This window comes from Mus caroli, unplaced genomic scaffold, assembly GCF_978045245.1.
Source record: "Mus caroli unplaced genomic scaffold, Mus_caroli_1 scaffold_15, whole genome shotgun sequence".
NCBI lineage: Eukaryota > Metazoa > Chordata > Mammalia > Rodentia > Muridae > Mus > Mus caroli.
The window spans coordinates 37,576,753-37,593,848 of NW_028227270.1; the positions used below are offsets into that span (position 1 = coordinate 37,576,753).

General features: G+C 35.3%; 1 long non-coding RNA gene across 1 annotated transcript; it reads right to left on the bottom strand.

Moving 5' to 3' along the window:
- Positions 1–1,562: 1,562 nt before the first annotated feature.
- On the bottom strand, positions 1,563–13,383 carry LOC115029111 (uncharacterized). The gene is made up of 3 exons (XR_003834685.2): positions 13,284–13,383; positions 10,810–10,878; positions 1,563–2,239 (listed from the first exon to the last, which is right to left on the bottom strand). It is a non-coding gene; the product is annotated as an uncharacterized LOC115029111 (long non-coding RNA).
- Positions 13,384–17,096: the final 3,713 nt, after the last annotated feature.

Consider the following 17,096-nt stretch of genomic DNA (forward strand, 5'->3'; position numbering starts at 1 on the left):
ACTTTTTCGTAACTCAAACTCATGACAGAGACATACAGGACTTAATTTTTGTCATAAAACCTTTAAATCCAAAGCACACACTGGTACTAATTGAGAAATCTACTTAGCAAATAGTTTTTGTAAGAAAAAAAAAAAAAAGACCACAGATTTTTGCTGTTGTTGCTGTTGCTGAATGTTCTGCACTGTTGGTTCCCTCAAAAAAGAGGGGTGCTGGTGTGGGGATAGAGCAGAGAAAGGGAGGAAAGTGGCTTCAGTTCAGGGGAACCCTAAAAAATGCACATGAATCAATTATGAAAAAGAGAAGGTCCCTTTGAATGGGGAAAAGCTGATTGGAATTAGATAGGCTTTGTTCCTATCTACAAGGTACAAGGAGGGGACTTTTCAGCGGAACAGAAAAGGGGGATTTGGGACTGTTTGGCTGCTTAATGCCATAGTGCTTCAGAGCCCATGTGAAAATTTGCTGCTGGCTATTAATCATCATTGTGCCCTGCAAAGAAGCTGTTACAATGATGACTATATGTCATTATATTCCCACTGTAAGTAACGAATCAGAGAGCTGGGAAAGTTGGATAAGAGCGGCTGAAAAACTTTTAAGCGGTCGAATCTATTTAAATAAATTTACATCACATTTGCTACTTTCTCTGGTATGGGAATCATACTTTAAAATGAAACAATATGCTGTGTTCATGGGGCCTGGTCTTTTATTCCCCGTCCCTGAGCCTACTTTCCAGGTCAGCCTTTGCCAGAGCTGACAGCACGCTTTTCTCATAGCCTCTCCTTCTCATAGCCTTTGGTTGCTTTCAAGTTCAATTTAGCACAATAAAGTTGTTATGCATGACAGTTTGGAGAGCAGAATAGGTGATGTCTGGGCCCGCTGTGTCGCTACAAAGTGGGCCCATTCTCTGTGGGCCAGCTCAGTTACTGGAGCCTTACTGGTGGGACACAGCCATGGACTTTCAGACGTTCCCATCCTGACGAAAACAATTAGCTTCAAACTGCACGAAGCCTCGGGGTCAGCCTCTCTTTGACTGAGACTGCACATTTAAATATGCTGTGGTGGATTTCAAATTTATGTTGATTTGTCCTGTTGTGCTTCTCTTTCATGTGCTTTTATTTACAGATGTGTAAAGAATATGGAAAGTTGGAGTTCCTCGTGCTTCCAGAGTTTTATTAGAAATCTAAGCCATTGTTTTATGTTTATTTTATAAAGAAATAGAGTTGAAACATGTCAGGCTTAATTCCATTAGGCTGAACTGCCCAGAACAGAGCCCTGGGGTTTGGAAGACAGAATCTGAAAGGAAGTGTCTCCTTGACTAAGCATCATGAACAAGGCAAACAACAAACAACTCTCGCATACCACCATGGTCACGATAGCTTTCCACTGGAAGATGGCACCCTCCAAAATCTTACTCTGACCTAAAAGTGACAGATTTCTTAATAAAGCCAAAAGGTGTTTTTTCCACCATTGCATACCACCATGTGAATGTGTGTGCGCACATATGGGTCGATCACATCAATTAGTGTTAGCATTCATTGACATCTTCCCAAGGACTTACTGTCTGGGACATAAAATGCTGTTGCCATGAAGTAAAGGTTACTCAATTTTGATGCTGAAGAAATATTCTCATGGGGGACATATACTCTCTGGTCTTCCTGAAAAGAACCACACAACACAGCAAATTTAGATTCATTTATATTTGACCATTTCATTCATCTCAAACAGATGTCCTCACTCTTTTAGTTCTTGTAGGAAAATACATCCCAGCTGTCTTGATTACTGATCTCACTAATTACAGGCTGAAACCATGAAGCACAACTCCTTCCACATTAGACAATGACTGAGAGAGGATTGCACAAGCACAGTCCATGCTTCTAAAAGTCTAGAATTTGGGTAAATTATTTGTAAGATTTATATATTTTACCAAAGGGTGAAATACTGAGTCATGGTGTCATGTAATATTTACTTTAACTGTGTTTTAATAAAAGAAAAAAAACAGTGAAAATGGTAATTGTATAATGGAAGAAACCTCCCTCAAAACAATCTATATTCTAATGTAAAAATCTAACATAATCCTAAATCTTTTAAATCAAATTATAGCAGAAAAATAGAAATCTGTACTTATCTTCAGCAAATATGTGGATAGTTTTCCCTGGTCATCTCTCTCCTTTTGCTATTATTTAATACTATTTGGTGTCATTTTCCCAAAGGCATTTTTTTCCAAGTCAACATTTTAAATAGCTTTTGAAAATACAGAAAGACAAAAACAAATTGTATTATGAGAGACAATGACTACACATGTAATAAAAGCACTTTTCTAATTGTTAAGTGGAACAATCTCTTTGACATTCTAATAAACAAGTACACAAAAATTTACAAAACTCTTTAATAATATGTGCTTAAAACACACTCGTTTTCTTCAACAAATATGTGAGAAAAATTTAAAATTTTATTTATACACTGGCAGCATGAAGAAAGAATGATTAGATATTAGAAAGAGAGCACTAGAAGTTCACATGTGTGCACAGAAACACCCATGTGCAGACAGCAACGTAAAACTTGTTACATGCTGATTCATCTGGGCTCTCCAGTGAAAACATGGGGTGATTAACCATAAAAGATTGTCTCCTAAATCATAAGAACTAAGGGAGAATATTGACAAAAAGTTCTGAGAATTATTTGTAGTATAATTATATAAAAGTTTGAGATTTTTACAGAGACCCGTAAGATTTGGACTGGCTCCAGGCAAAGACACAGTGTGAACAAGTCTGAGAAAATGCCATCCTCAGCAGAACCTCTGCAGCTGTCATGAACGATGACTGAAATGAAAGGCCAATGAAAGGTATAGAAGATAGCCAATCACCAAGGTTCTCTGGGGGAAAGGAAGGGATGGAAGAGAAAGGCAAAATGCAAAGCCCATTATAGGGCTCTGAAAGAAAAGAGGTATAGAAAAGAGGAAGAAGGCAGCATTTGCCATAGACATCACCAGCAAATCCAGCCAAGTCTTATCCAGGTTCTTCACATGTTTGTTTGTTTGTTTGTCTGTTTGTTTGTTTGCTTGCTTGTTTTTCTGGAATATACTTTCAGTATGGTAGGAGATTCAGAAAAATATTGGCCTTGCCTTAAGCTGAAGCTTCCCTTTTCTTGGTTGGTAGAAGCTCATCCATGAAAAGAAACAACATTTGTGGTGATACACAGGATTGTTACAGAGACCAATAACACAGATAGTGTACAGTCAGATTTCTTGCATGTAGAAGTTACACTGTGAATGTTGATTCCCTTTAGCTCTTGAGTATTTTGTATGTTTTGCAACCCTCAACCAAAAATCTCTCAATGAATAAGCCAACGTTTCTGACTTAAAATCTTATGCAGAAGGAATGGTTGGGGAACAACCAACTGATTCAGTGGGTAAAGGCATGACCTATCCTAGCCCAGTAATCTAAGTTTGACTTCTGTAACCCACAGAGTGGAAGGAGAAAGGCATCTCCTGAGAACGTTCTCCAAATTCCACGGGTGCGCGTGCGTGTGCGCACACACACACACACACACACACACACATGTGTGTGCACACCTGCAGTAAATACTTCTTAATGTGATTTTTAAAAATATAATGAAAGAAAAGCAGATGGTAACAAATCTTGCCACTAATTTCCACAAAAGTCTCCTAGGGGCTTAGAAATTTAGGTTTTAGAGAGAAGAGACCCTTGGCATTGTCAGAAAGAATGGTGATAACTTACTGGTTCGTCTTGATGCCCTGAAATAGTATAGTTTGAAGGAACAGTGCTTGTATGTCCATGAAAATATGAGCAAGTCTATTGACACATTTAAGTCCTCAAAGAGAGTTATGGGAAAAATTATTCATCCCAGCTAGCAAACTTCATTTTTGTGCAAAAGTCAAGCCATGTATGTAGATGGAGATCTATGAGGTATGAGGAATCTTTTTATTAGTGTTATTTTGCTTTACCAATGTAATACTTAATTATTTAGTAAAATTTCAGAATAGAACTTTCAGAAGAATATGTTACACTATTTACTACACAGCTAATGTTTTCTAGTACTAGTAATGATCTTGATCAAGTAATTGACTAGAGTTATTTTTCTTCTATTCTAATTGTCAATTGAATTCTAACATTATCAATAGCGTTGTTTTAGAAAATAATATAGTTTGTGCATTAAATATACTGCTATAATTGAATATTATATCAGACTGGAAAATAAATTCAATTTTATTAGAAACACCATATACAATTAAGAACAGGAAGCATATGTTTTACAATGCATAATACATGGTTTGTGACTCTTAATGTCAGTTAATTACATTCTTTAATGAAATAGTTTTGCATGTTTAAGATATGCAAAATGTTAAACAACCTTTCACCTTAACTTGTAAACTTCTTTTTCTTTTCACAAAGAATGGTAGGAAGCCAACAAGGCATTGTGTGTGTGGTATTTCTCTGATTTCCTAATCTTTTAACTAAAAATTGAAAAATTGGACATATTTTCTCATACCTCATCATCAAGAATTTTTCAACATCTGAGAATACTGACTCAAACATATGATGGTAAATAGGCCAGTTGTGCAACATACAATCTTTAAACAACTTTTTGTTGTTGTTTTTATGACCAAGCTGTTAATAAAGAGACATATGTGCTGGTTTATGTATCCACACGCCTTACTACCATTTTTTTTTTTTTTAGATCAACACCATAACTTACATTGTCTTCCACACAAAGTTCTGGCAAGCTTCAATAGATTCATTAGTGGGTTTTTCTTTACACCAACAAAGCTCAAAGGGGTCCTAACAATGGAGGTAATCACAGCGTCTTCCCCGACCCAAGCTTAGGTTTCCATCCTTTCACTCCAGACTCCTATTTCATTTCTAAGCAACTGGATTTCCGTGGCATTCCCAGAACAAATAAATATCTCCCTTTCCCCTGCTTACATCTTTTGTGTATATTTTTCTATACAACTGCCTGTATTTAAACTAGTGTGGTAATGGCAGGGTTCTTCAGGTAATCTTTCATTGGACATAAATGGTGTAGCATTAAAATGCAGATAATGTTACCTCAATTAGAGAACGCTGTGCAAAACTTGAAAAAGACGAAGCTAAATGTTTGGACTAAACAAGTAAGTCTATGTTGTTAAGAGTGGGGCTGGGTAAGTTGCATTTTCAATAGATGCCTTAATGAATAAATGTTAGAGTGTATCAACAGTCCTGAGCAGGCTTGTGGTTTGTGTGTGCATGAAGTGTAATGGTATCAATTGACTGGCTCTTTGTGGTTGCTGTAAAGTACTCTTGAATGTGTCAATGGAGAGAAGGCCAGCAGACAATGAAGCCATGACAGCTGAATGTCAGCAGCGACCTTGAACCTAAACTGGTTTCACCAATCCAGTGACTCCAGCTACAGTGAAGACATGCAGTGGGGCTGGACCTTCGGCATTGCCTGTCATTTTCTGTGTTCAGATTCCAAACACTTCAGTGACAATTTCAACACATTGCTGGAGCCTGCTAATATGCATCAGTGAACGTTCACTTATTAGTGATGGGCCTAACGATATGTTCAGCATTTTAAACAGGCTTGCGTGGGCATTTAAAAATACAAAACAAAAAAACAGAAGAAAGCACTATTCTAAACAGAATATTTCATAGAAGCAACTGCACCCAGAGAACATACTGGAACATGTCTTTTCTTCAGAATTGGATTCTTTGATATGAATCTTGCATGGCATAGTATTACTGTTCATACCTTACTACATTCTTTATTGCTGCAAATAGCACATGATTAGCTAATTAAAATACTGCATCAAGGAATAATTAATATCTGTAATGCAGTGTTTCTTTAATGAAAAACAAGAGAAATTTTCTAAAGGTCACATTTACAGATTAAATGTGTCTTTAACATAAATGGAATGTTATTAAGCTAGGCTCTATTTTCAGGAGAGAACTACAAAGCCTTTTGTGGCAAAACACTATTAATGAATTCAAGAAGCAGAATCCCTTTGCAAACGCTGAAGTTGAACAAGGTTAGAAGCCCAACTGCAGCTAAATGTTCTGATGCTCACTATAGCAGGCCTGGAGTAACCCAGGGCAGGGAAGGGAAGAAAGCCCAGAGTAGAATGAAAGGCTGAGGAAAATACAGAAGAAAAGGAAGATGGAGGGCAGATAAAGAAAGAAATGGACACAATAAAGAGAAAATGAGTTCAGTGGTTCAGTAAGACATTAGGACTTCCACATTAGACAATGTGGAAAGAGTAAAACTACAAATTAGGTTGCAAGCATTATAGAAGGTGTGTCTAGCATCTCTTATATTGTTAATGTAGTAATGCCATAAATATTGAAATTCTTCTTAAGAAAAATGTAGTCTTTTCTAAAATAAAATAAAATTGAAAAAAATTAAAAGTTGGAAGACCAAGACGTAAAAATGTAAATTCATTGTTGTGAAGTCATTGTGAGTGGATATGAGGAATGATATAGGGGACTTCACTTCATTACTACGCCTTTTAATCCCAGTACTAGGAAAAAGTACCTGTGTGATATATTACTTTTTAAAATAAAACATGAGCACAAGTGTCTACTTGTCCATCTGCAGCTGTCTCGTGATCTTTTTATTGTACTTTTTAAACATTTTTATTGGAAAAAAATTTCCATACAATATATTCTGATCACAGTATCCTCTCTCTCCCCTCCTCCCAGATCCTCCACACATCACCTCCCAACTCTTGCAACTCCATGCCATCTTTCTCTCTTTTTAGAAAACAAAGAGGCAAAAATAAATAAATAAATAACAACACAAAACAAAAAATAAAACAAACAATCCCTAGAATAAAAATTAAACAAACAGGAAAAATAAAACAAAGGAAAAAGCATGAAAAACTCACAAAACCCATATAAGCACATAACCAGAAACCATAATACTTAAGAAAAAGACACTAAGGTTGAAAAAGTCTAGACAAAGCATTATGAGACAAAGCATTTCAAAAAGTGCCATTGAGGTCATATTGTGCTGGCCATCGACTACTGGGTTCCACACCTGCCCTAGAGAGTGGATTGTAAAATCAGTATGTCTCTGTTCTTATATAATATAAAATCTAATAATTTCTTCACTAGTTTTTTTTAAAGACACAAAGAAGAAAATAGGCTTGAAAGAGATGTATGTGCTTTTACTTGAAAAACTTAAATATTTGCAAATATTTTAAAACTTTTCAAAAGATATAAGGTGTGTCTTAATACAATGAAAATTTATAATGATCACACAACTCTGAGAAATAGTTATTGCCCAAAAAGCTTTTCCATAAAAATTTACTATTTGCTAACTTATTGAGGGGATAGCATCCAGAAGTGAACATCATCACACTCTGATACCAGAGAAAGAAAGGTAAATTCACTACCATCTTGACCTCATACTGCAGCTAAAAAGCTCATTCAGTAAAAATCACATTAAGATTATTAAATTATCAAAAATAATAAACTTAGCACTAAAACAGATGCTTAAATAGTGACCTAAAATAATTATCAACTTCTAGATTAGAAAAAAGAAACAAAACAAACAAAAAAAAATAAACAAAAAGCCTCAACTTTATATACTACATAGAGAGAGGTTTTGGAGACTTAAAGACAGTGTACAATGAAAATGATACAGATTAAGAAGAAATATTTTGATTCATTAGATTATGTTTATGTTTCTTAGAGGCAGGGACTCGGACTAATAGTCATAAAGGTTAGTTTCTTTATAGATACATTTTCATAGTAGAACATTCATGTATACTCTTTTACGAAAATATTTTCATTTACAAATGGGCAGACACCACCAGTGTACAGCTGAGAAGAATTAACTCATATGTTCTTTTTAACTTCAGATTACTCTTATTTTTCATAAATTTTCTAATATACAATTTTTATGTCTTAAAAATGTTAGCAATATCAATTTTAGTTTCACTAATTGATACTTGTCAGTTACTCTAATGAAGAAACTAGAATGATTTCTATAAATGAATTAGCACTTAAAATGTAGGGAAACATGAAATAATTTTCACAAATGCCAAAGAATAAAGGGACTCTGCTGATGTATGCATCCATCACAGAACCATCTCCACAGAGCCTTATGTTGCTTTCACACTACTGTGAGAAAGGATTTCAATCACACAAGTTCTGAATCTTCAGAGAAAAGCTGGTAAGGGCTCTGGGAAAAGTTGGAGTGGCGTCTCTGGTTGATATGATCAAAATACATTGCATCCGTGCACAGAATTATCACAGATTGGATGAGACGGTATTGGATGAGGTGAGCACCTTTGCAGCTATCTTTATTTTCAAAGAGTGGTTTAGTCTTTAGGTGAGACTCGATCCCCCAACACATATGTACACTATGGAATTTAATTTAAATACAAAAACAGTCAGAATGAAATTCAGGTTAACAAGTCAATGTACTGCCTACAGCATGACCACTGATTATTTATTTATTTATTTATTTATTTATTTATTTATTTATTGCCTACATGCGTCAGCTCTCTTGATCAATCCAAATGTAGACAAATGACACATAGAACCATATCCTTCTTCATGAAGTAGTTGATTTAAGAAAACACCAGTGTATTCTATATTAGAAAACATTCTGAGTAAGCTCTGTACTGTGGAGAAATGATAGACGATTCTGTAATAACTATCATAAATATGATAGAATTTGTGGCTTAAAAAAAAGAAATATGGCACCTTAGAGTGTCTAAAACTAGGTGACGTGACGTTGTTACTTAAAGGTCCATTTCCTAAAGATGGGTGACAAGCAGTCCCACACTATATATGAATATAAAGACAGTACTATACACTCTCAAAGGCCCCTCAACATTTTGTTTTCAAGAGAAAATATGTGGGAGTGAGCCTAAAATAGCATATATACAAATCTCTGTGGCTCAAATATTTAAAATTCACTTCAACTCTTCAGGAAGTTACCTAGTTTATTGTGTATGGTTTCAGCATTGAAAGGAGAGGATAAAACACATTGTTTCTGTGTCGATTTCATTCTCTTCAATTGTGTTTAAGAGCCAGAGTTTTGAAGTGTTGCCTGCATTGGGAAAAAGTGCTAGGTAAATTGTGAAAGTTTCCCGGAAGAGTCAGGCAGTGATCCCACATGGCACCATTAATTCTTACAGGCGATGAGAGGCCCTGAGACTCCCTCACACCCACTCACACCACTTAGGAGGAAATATCCATTCTTAAGTGCCCACTCAGCTTTTAGTTTGTTCTGGACTCTTCTTCATCACTAAGCTGATACATCTCTTGTGCTCCAAGTCAAATGGAAGAATTTTGGAACATAATCTTTTCTGTAATCTTTAAAGTCGCCACAGAAGGTATTAATCCTGAACCTTGATAAGAGCAAGTCTTTTGGTTCTATGTGATGAGAAACTGCAATTATGATACTGTATCCTCCTAAGTCAGAGCTCTTAGGCTATCACTACAGCAAAATAGCCAACTGACTCACAAAAGACAAGCAGTTTTCATGAACAGTGAGATAGTGTCAAACTATGGTTTAGTAGAGAATATTTTATAGACCCCAATAAAGAGTTGTTTTGAAAAAAAAAAAGAGTGAAAAAGATGAACATATGCAAGGCATATGAGTCAGGGCTGAGGTTAAAATAAACTTGACAGTCCACACCACCAAGTCAGTCATTTCCCACAAACAGAAGACTCTTCTTTCTAGGTCTTTTCCAGGACCCCAAGAGAGAATTTCTGCTTTATGTTAGAAAACTCTGACTGAGAAGCTACTTGCTGCCATCGTTCCTCCATTCCTCCACAGCCTCTCTACCCCTGAGCAGCAGTCCACAGCTGCTGGAGACCACGTGGCAGGCAAGATCAAGGGAGCCAGTGCCTTCTTACCAGGACTCTGGTATTAAAATCCACAAAAGTGAAGAGAGGAATAGCCACTGTCCAGACATGCAGCTTCACTACACATTAGATTTGGGGTTAATATTTGAATTGTCTCTACTAGACAAGATATTCAGTACTTTGAAAAAAATTGATGCTTTACATGTTTCACATAAAAATCAACTTGTCTTTTTTTAATTTTTAATATTTTTTATTACATATTTTCCTCAATTACATTTCCAATGCTATCCCAAAAGTCCCCCATACCCCCCCCCACTTCCCTACCCACCCATTCCCATTCTTTTGGCCCTGGCATTCCCCTATATTGGGGCATATAAAGTTTGCAAGTCCAATGGGCCTCTCTTTCCATTGATGGCCGACTAGGCCATCTTTCGATACATATGCAGCCAGAGACAAGAAGGAAACTTTAATTAAATTCACAGAGAATATTTGCAGATATAAATTAAGATATATTTTATCTTTTGTTTTTAAAAAGTAAGATTAAGCTTTGCATACAAATATACTCTTATTCATATTGTCTTGTAAAATGGGGCCAGACGACTAGCACATATATCATTGCCACCAAAGCACTAGTTACCTTCAAAAGACTCCAGTAACAATACATTTCACACAGAAAGATCACTAGTGTTCACTGTTGGCTGGCAAATATTTAAATACATGCAATACAAACATGCAATGATTACAGATCAATAACAGACACATCTGTCGATTACGTTTATGCTGTTCTTCAGGTGGACTTACTTTTGTCTATTACTGTATCTTTTGAAATGTTATTGTATATATCACCCTAATGATATTATGTGTATATATTAAATCTATGATGCATTATACATGTTCTATGCATCTTACAATCTTCTACTTAAAGTGCAATGAATTACAGAGGCAGAGATTCTCTTCTAAATACTCTATTGGTAGAACATTTTCTCTACTTACCTTAAGTGACAAATGCTGAAGTTGGTAGGCAGTATGAGAAATTAATCCCAGAAATTAATGTTGAAGTAACTATTAATAAAATTAATAAAATATTTAAAGGAGTTCTACTGTTCAGAAAAAAAGGCTCATTTATTTGTTGTCACAAAATTGTCTTAACAGTAAAGTACTAACCAAATATATTTGGAGACACCACATGTATCTGCTTGACAAATTTAATTATAAACTACTATGGTGATCACTAATAAAGTTAATAAGTAAAAAGCAGTAATATTCAGGATGCAACGGTCCTTGGTCTGAAAACATGGGAGAATTAATGCAAAAAAAAATACCAAGCATCATTTGAATAATGATTTCATTGTAACAATTTTCTCTGAGAAGTGTTTTTGATGAGGTCATCTCCCTACAACATGACCCCAGGTCTTAGGAAGCAGTCATGTTAGGCTGGTGACATCCATGATATTAGAGTACAGAGAGAATGTGGACTATGAAGTCTATAATACGTGTATTTGATATACATCTATCATGGACAAAATCACATCATGCAAATATAATGACCCCAAACAGCAAAATTGCAGTAGGTCTAGATACACGGCATTTGTTTGATGGTATCATCAGATACCAACAGAACAGAAGAAATCATTTCTGTCTTACAGAAATATTGTTTTTTCTTTTAGTCATATAAGTAAAAAAAATAAAAACAAAAAGAACATATTTATACTAGACAAGTGAAAATTCAAGGAATGGCCTTCAAAAGTGGGGACATAATTTGGTAGTTACATATGAACTGTAGCATCCTACTATACACAAGGCTGAGCTCTCTTTATGTAGTAAAACCTACACTACACACCTTTGCTTTCTATCACTATGTAGGAGTAGGTGTGAATTCACTTGGATTGATACAGTGTGATGTGCAATGACTTCTCTTTCAGCTATTTCTGTAGTGCATTTTAAGCATTTTTCTTATAAAATAAACTCATTTAGCAGTAAGTTTGCATTGTGCTTTGATCTATAGTTGTATATGACTATGAGGGGTACAGCCACAAACTTACTTCCTGAAATACTTCCTAGCTCTCCATATTTCTACTTTTTTCTACAGATCAAGCAAAGGTTGACATATGTATATGCTTATATCATTGAGCTTGTGTCTAAGACTTAGAAGACTTTGTAAAAATCAAGTGTTTCACTTCTAATACAGCAACATGCACCCTCTCAGATCCCTTCACAAATAACCTGCCTCCCTTCAACATGGTCTACGGTGTAAGGAGCACAGATGCGACCTTTCTGAGAAGACCCTGTACACAAAGTGTGGAAGTGTGGAGGAGAAAGCAGATTTTTCCATGAAGCTAAGTGTTCCCTTTAGGACCGTATAGCGGTAGACAGCATAAACAAAAACAGGTTTTGCATCCTAGCTGTGCACAGTACACCTTTGTGTAGTTGACTGACTGCTTACAACAATTAAAAAAATAGTAATTGTAGCATTCTGCTGTCAAACTTTCTGGATACTTTATAGAGAACTTCAAAAATATGATTCCTTTTTCTCAAATACAACTAATTTGAAAAGTAATGTAGTGCCACAAAACATGAATGCTCCTTGCCATTGAGGAGGCTGCTATCTCCCAACAATGGGCAGAATTTCACAACCTACTCTTTCAAAGAAGTGTATTGGTACCACATATACATGCAAGGGAATGCCTTACATGGCAGTGAGGCCAATATTATTATATAAAAATTTCAAAAGCATTTATTTACCAATTTTGACAGTTGTCATGGACATCACTGTTTCATATGGCATTTTTGACAAAACAATTTGCTAGCTGATAGTTACAGGAGTACTGAAAGATTCTCTCCCTGCCCTACCCTTTTACAATACAAAACTGCATCCCTAACGTAACTTCTCGGCTGAAGAGAAGACTGGGCTCTATAAGACAACCTTCCCAGTGCAGTTTCAATACAAGGAAATGAATGCAAGTGTTAACAAGGCTTAATCTTCTCTTTTGTATTTGTTTCTTCATTAAGCTCTAACTATGGTCTGGCTCTTGTGCCCTGAAGATTTGATGTGAAGATGGTATGACAAGCTTGGCTTCTCCTGATGCAGCTGGCACTCCTGATGCCAAAAGCCAGAGCCTGTGGTAGTGGGATGAGGAGAGTTGTTCCCAGCACAGTTTGCCTGTCAGTTTCCCATCCGCCTCGCAGTGCATCACCCCCTCCGCAAGTTCCCCTAATGAGAAGTGGAGGACAATACCAGTATTGTTGTTTCTACTGGCAATCGTGTGGAAAGAACAGTCGCTGTTTACCCAAGCATTTGTATTACTCAAACTCTGTCCATAATTACTTCTAGAGTCCCAGATTAACTCTGCTCTTTGCCTCAGCACAAAATATCTATTTAGATAGAGACCCAACAACTTTTCTGTCTCTTAGAGCATTTTAATATTTACTGGATTTGACTCATATTTATCAAAAGACAAGAAACATACCTAGATATTTTGCACTCAGGACATCAAGAGTTTGTCAGACATATAAGAACTCCCATATTTAAGTGAGCTTGAAAGTCACTCTCACTCCATCTGCCCCAGCACCATCCTGAAAAAAAAAAAAAAAAAAAAAAAAAAAAAAAAAAAAAAAAAAAAGCTGTAAAGCACACTCCTCCTTCCATTGGTTCAGCCTTATACCTAGGAACTTATGGCAAATAAAAGCATATTTCAAGTAAGAATGACATTTCTGGTCAGTTTATCCCTGTCAGTGTCTTATGGAAAAATATGTAAAAAAAAAATGTCTACTTATTTAATTAACATACAATTTCATGATATGCCTTTGTTTACTAAGCCCTAGCAAAATGGTACTATTGCTATGTCTATTTCCATGATACTGGTAATAATTTTAATCTGTCACATCATTCTTACCCCCTTCATGTCCCACCCCACATGCATTCGGCTGTTAGCGGTATGCAAAACAGCATCATGAATATGCGTAATTATGGAGATTCATGGTAATTTTTCAGGGTTATCTGATGTGACGTTTATAGGACAGCAGCATACATCAATTTAAACAATAGTGACAAATATCCTTTATATTTCTATAGTATTTTTTAATATTTCCTCAGCCCCTCTCCAGGGAGTAGTATGAAATGGTAAGAACTTGAATAATAAAAATGTTAAACAATCAAACGCTTTGCTAGATGTTTTTTTAAAGCAAGTTTTACAATGATTCTCTACCTGTTGAAGTTTAAAAAGTATACTGTATGGATTTTTTTACTTAACAATACTTTCATCAAGTGTCTTATACACTTCAAACCAACAAAAGCATGGGCTGCTGCATATGGCATTTTAAGATGAGGGCAAAATTGCTTAATTACTTTTAAACTATGGTTGCTTGCCTGACAGAACTATTTGGCAAACATGGTCCACCAGTTTTATTAAGTGTAGGGACCTGAAACACTAATCTCTTTTGGAGCATATTTGAATTTTGTTCTAAGTGAGTTGCACCTCTTGGAGACTTGCACATTATCTTTATCTCGGTGACTAATTGGGACTCGCTTGACAATTTCATATTTACAATGACTATGAAGTAGGAATCCTTTTTCTTGTTCAGACTGCTTGTCATGAATACTGTACAGCAATAGTTACATTGAAGACATAGAGACTCCCACAATATGATTGAGTGGCAGCTTAAGTTCAAGCTGAGTAAGCGTGAATGGTATCAAGATGTTTCAATAGTGGGGCAATTATTATCCATTTCTCATGCCATCACTAAAAACAACAACATAACTGTTCCTTCAAGTCATTATATCAGCCATATTTTTAAATGTATTAACAATAAAGTCACTAAAAGTTGGCTTGATTGAAAATGTCACTCCTCATTCCAATCAAACAAATTCAGAATTCTCTTTTTCTGGGGCATACACTTTCATGATTCCAGGTTGAGGATTAAACCTTTACAGTTAAATATTGTACAGTATTTTGTTATTAAAGCAATACCAGAACACTCTCTGAAGAATCACCAGGACCTATTGTTTGAGTGTATTGCTAATAAACAATGACAAGGGTGGATATTGGGGCATTGACCCAGAGGTGTTGGAGGAAGCTATTTTGTACCACATATGTATAATTGTATGGTAAATCATTAAATATTACTGTTTGTTGCTTAGAAATAATTCCTTATGAAAATACATTAAACTTTTGCCCCTTGTTAAGGTCCCAGTTTGATTAATAAACAAATCTTCTGGTATAGTAAACCCAAAACATAACAATGTTGTTAAAAGATTCACCTTTGTAGTGGGATGTTTTCTAAAGTGCCACTTTCAGCAGACACAGTTTCTGTCGATATACACGTATAACACAAACTAAAGAATTGATGCAATCATCCAAATAATTCAAGGGTAAAATACATGTGCTTCAACTATTTATTGCAAGGAAAAGTGAAGGATTTAGCATGAAGTGTACAAATGACTGTCTTGATTTTCTTCACTTTTCATGTGCAGACCTAGTTTACAATAATATTCATGTCAACATTTGAAACTTATACATACATAATGTTGAAGTATCTCTCCACAGAAGATGACCACCACTCTTCTCATAGCAATGATTACTCTTTGGTTGTACTCATGTTTAGTTGAGTTAGACTCTGTGTGTGTGTGTGTGTGTGTATACATGTGTATGTGTGCAAATTAAATTGAGGTAAAACTAAATAGACTCATCATGTTCATTTATTAACTGCTTGGTTAATAAATAGATTCATATAAATGATATATTAAGTTTCAGAAAAGAGGTTTTAATATAGCCTTTCTAAAATTTTATTAATAAATATTTCTGAATATAGCCATAAATTAATTTTATACATTTACATTTATAATGAAATAGAAAATTTTTGAGAGATGTTCTATATTGTACACATTTAAAACTGTTTTACAGTTAGCAAAACATCCATAAAGAAATCAAATATCAGAATTCATTTTCAAAAGTTTCATTGACACATTAAAAATTCAAATATGCGTCAGATTTTACACCGTTTCTTCCATGTTCCATATAGATGACATTTGAATTATTCTACTTTTTGCTTATTAAATGTACAAAGTATATTTTCAACCCATTTGAAAACTCTATTCTGTTTATTAACACATGAGGTCTCTTAACTCTCTTCTGGGTTTACTTAACTTCAACTTGCAGTCTTGACTTTAGCCACATAGAAAAGCATTCCAGAAAGAAGAAAGCAGCTGGTCATGTTTCTCCATCCTGGTACTGTGACAGAACATGTTTTGTTCCATATTAGAAATTAAATCTTGATTCAGTTAAAATATCACTAGCAAGTTGGGCTCTAAGTGTTTTACTGGACAAACAGTGTCTAAATATTAAAAGACATCCAAATATTGTTTAAATCTATTTAGCCATGAAAGTGAACTCTATGGGTTAGATATTTAGCAGATGGGCTCATGTGAAACATTCATTTGTAATTTTCTTGTTTTGTAAAACATTACGCAATTGAAGCTTACAGTATGACCAAAATTCACTCTATTCCCATAGAAACACATGGAACAGAACCAGAATTAAGCATCTCAGAGTATTTTACTTCCCCAATGTTGTTTTAATTCGTTCTGAAAAATCAAATGTCTGTCTTTAAATTTATTTATGAAAACTCAACTTCCAGAGTCAAATGAATACATTTGATATAAACACTGAGCGAGGCCTTGATAGATACTTTCCTTTGGAAATGCTAAGGAGCAAAATATAATAATTTGGTGGCAAACATCTGTCTGTTAATCATATAAGATAAATTCATAAGAAATACAGGAAAGATATTTATTTACTGTTACTGCTAAGCCAGTCTTTATTTATCTTGGAAGATTTTTCATCTATGAGTGGAAAACAAACTTTCCTTCAAGAGGTCTGTGAACCGAATAATAAATGTCAGGTCTAAATCCTGTATGAAAATCAGTCCGGTTTAATCCTGGATATTCCTCAGCATGCAAATGAAGACTAGAGGTTTCCCTGGGCCCGCTGTCATACAGGCAGCCAATTTACAGACCCTGGCACAGTGTATGTGTTATGGGCTCAGCTGCCCCTCCCCCTAGCCTAAGACTTGGTCTCAGCTGCCTGCCTTTCACAGAAAACCACAAACCAAGGAAACATATCAGTAATAGCGCCCTGTAAATTAACTTGACATTTGATGCAGAAAAAACCCTAAAAGCTTACAAAAGACATTGAAAACAAAAGCCACTCAGGACTCACACTACATATATTGTGGATTTAAGAGATCTGGAAGGTGGTTATTCTATTGTAACCAACATATACAGC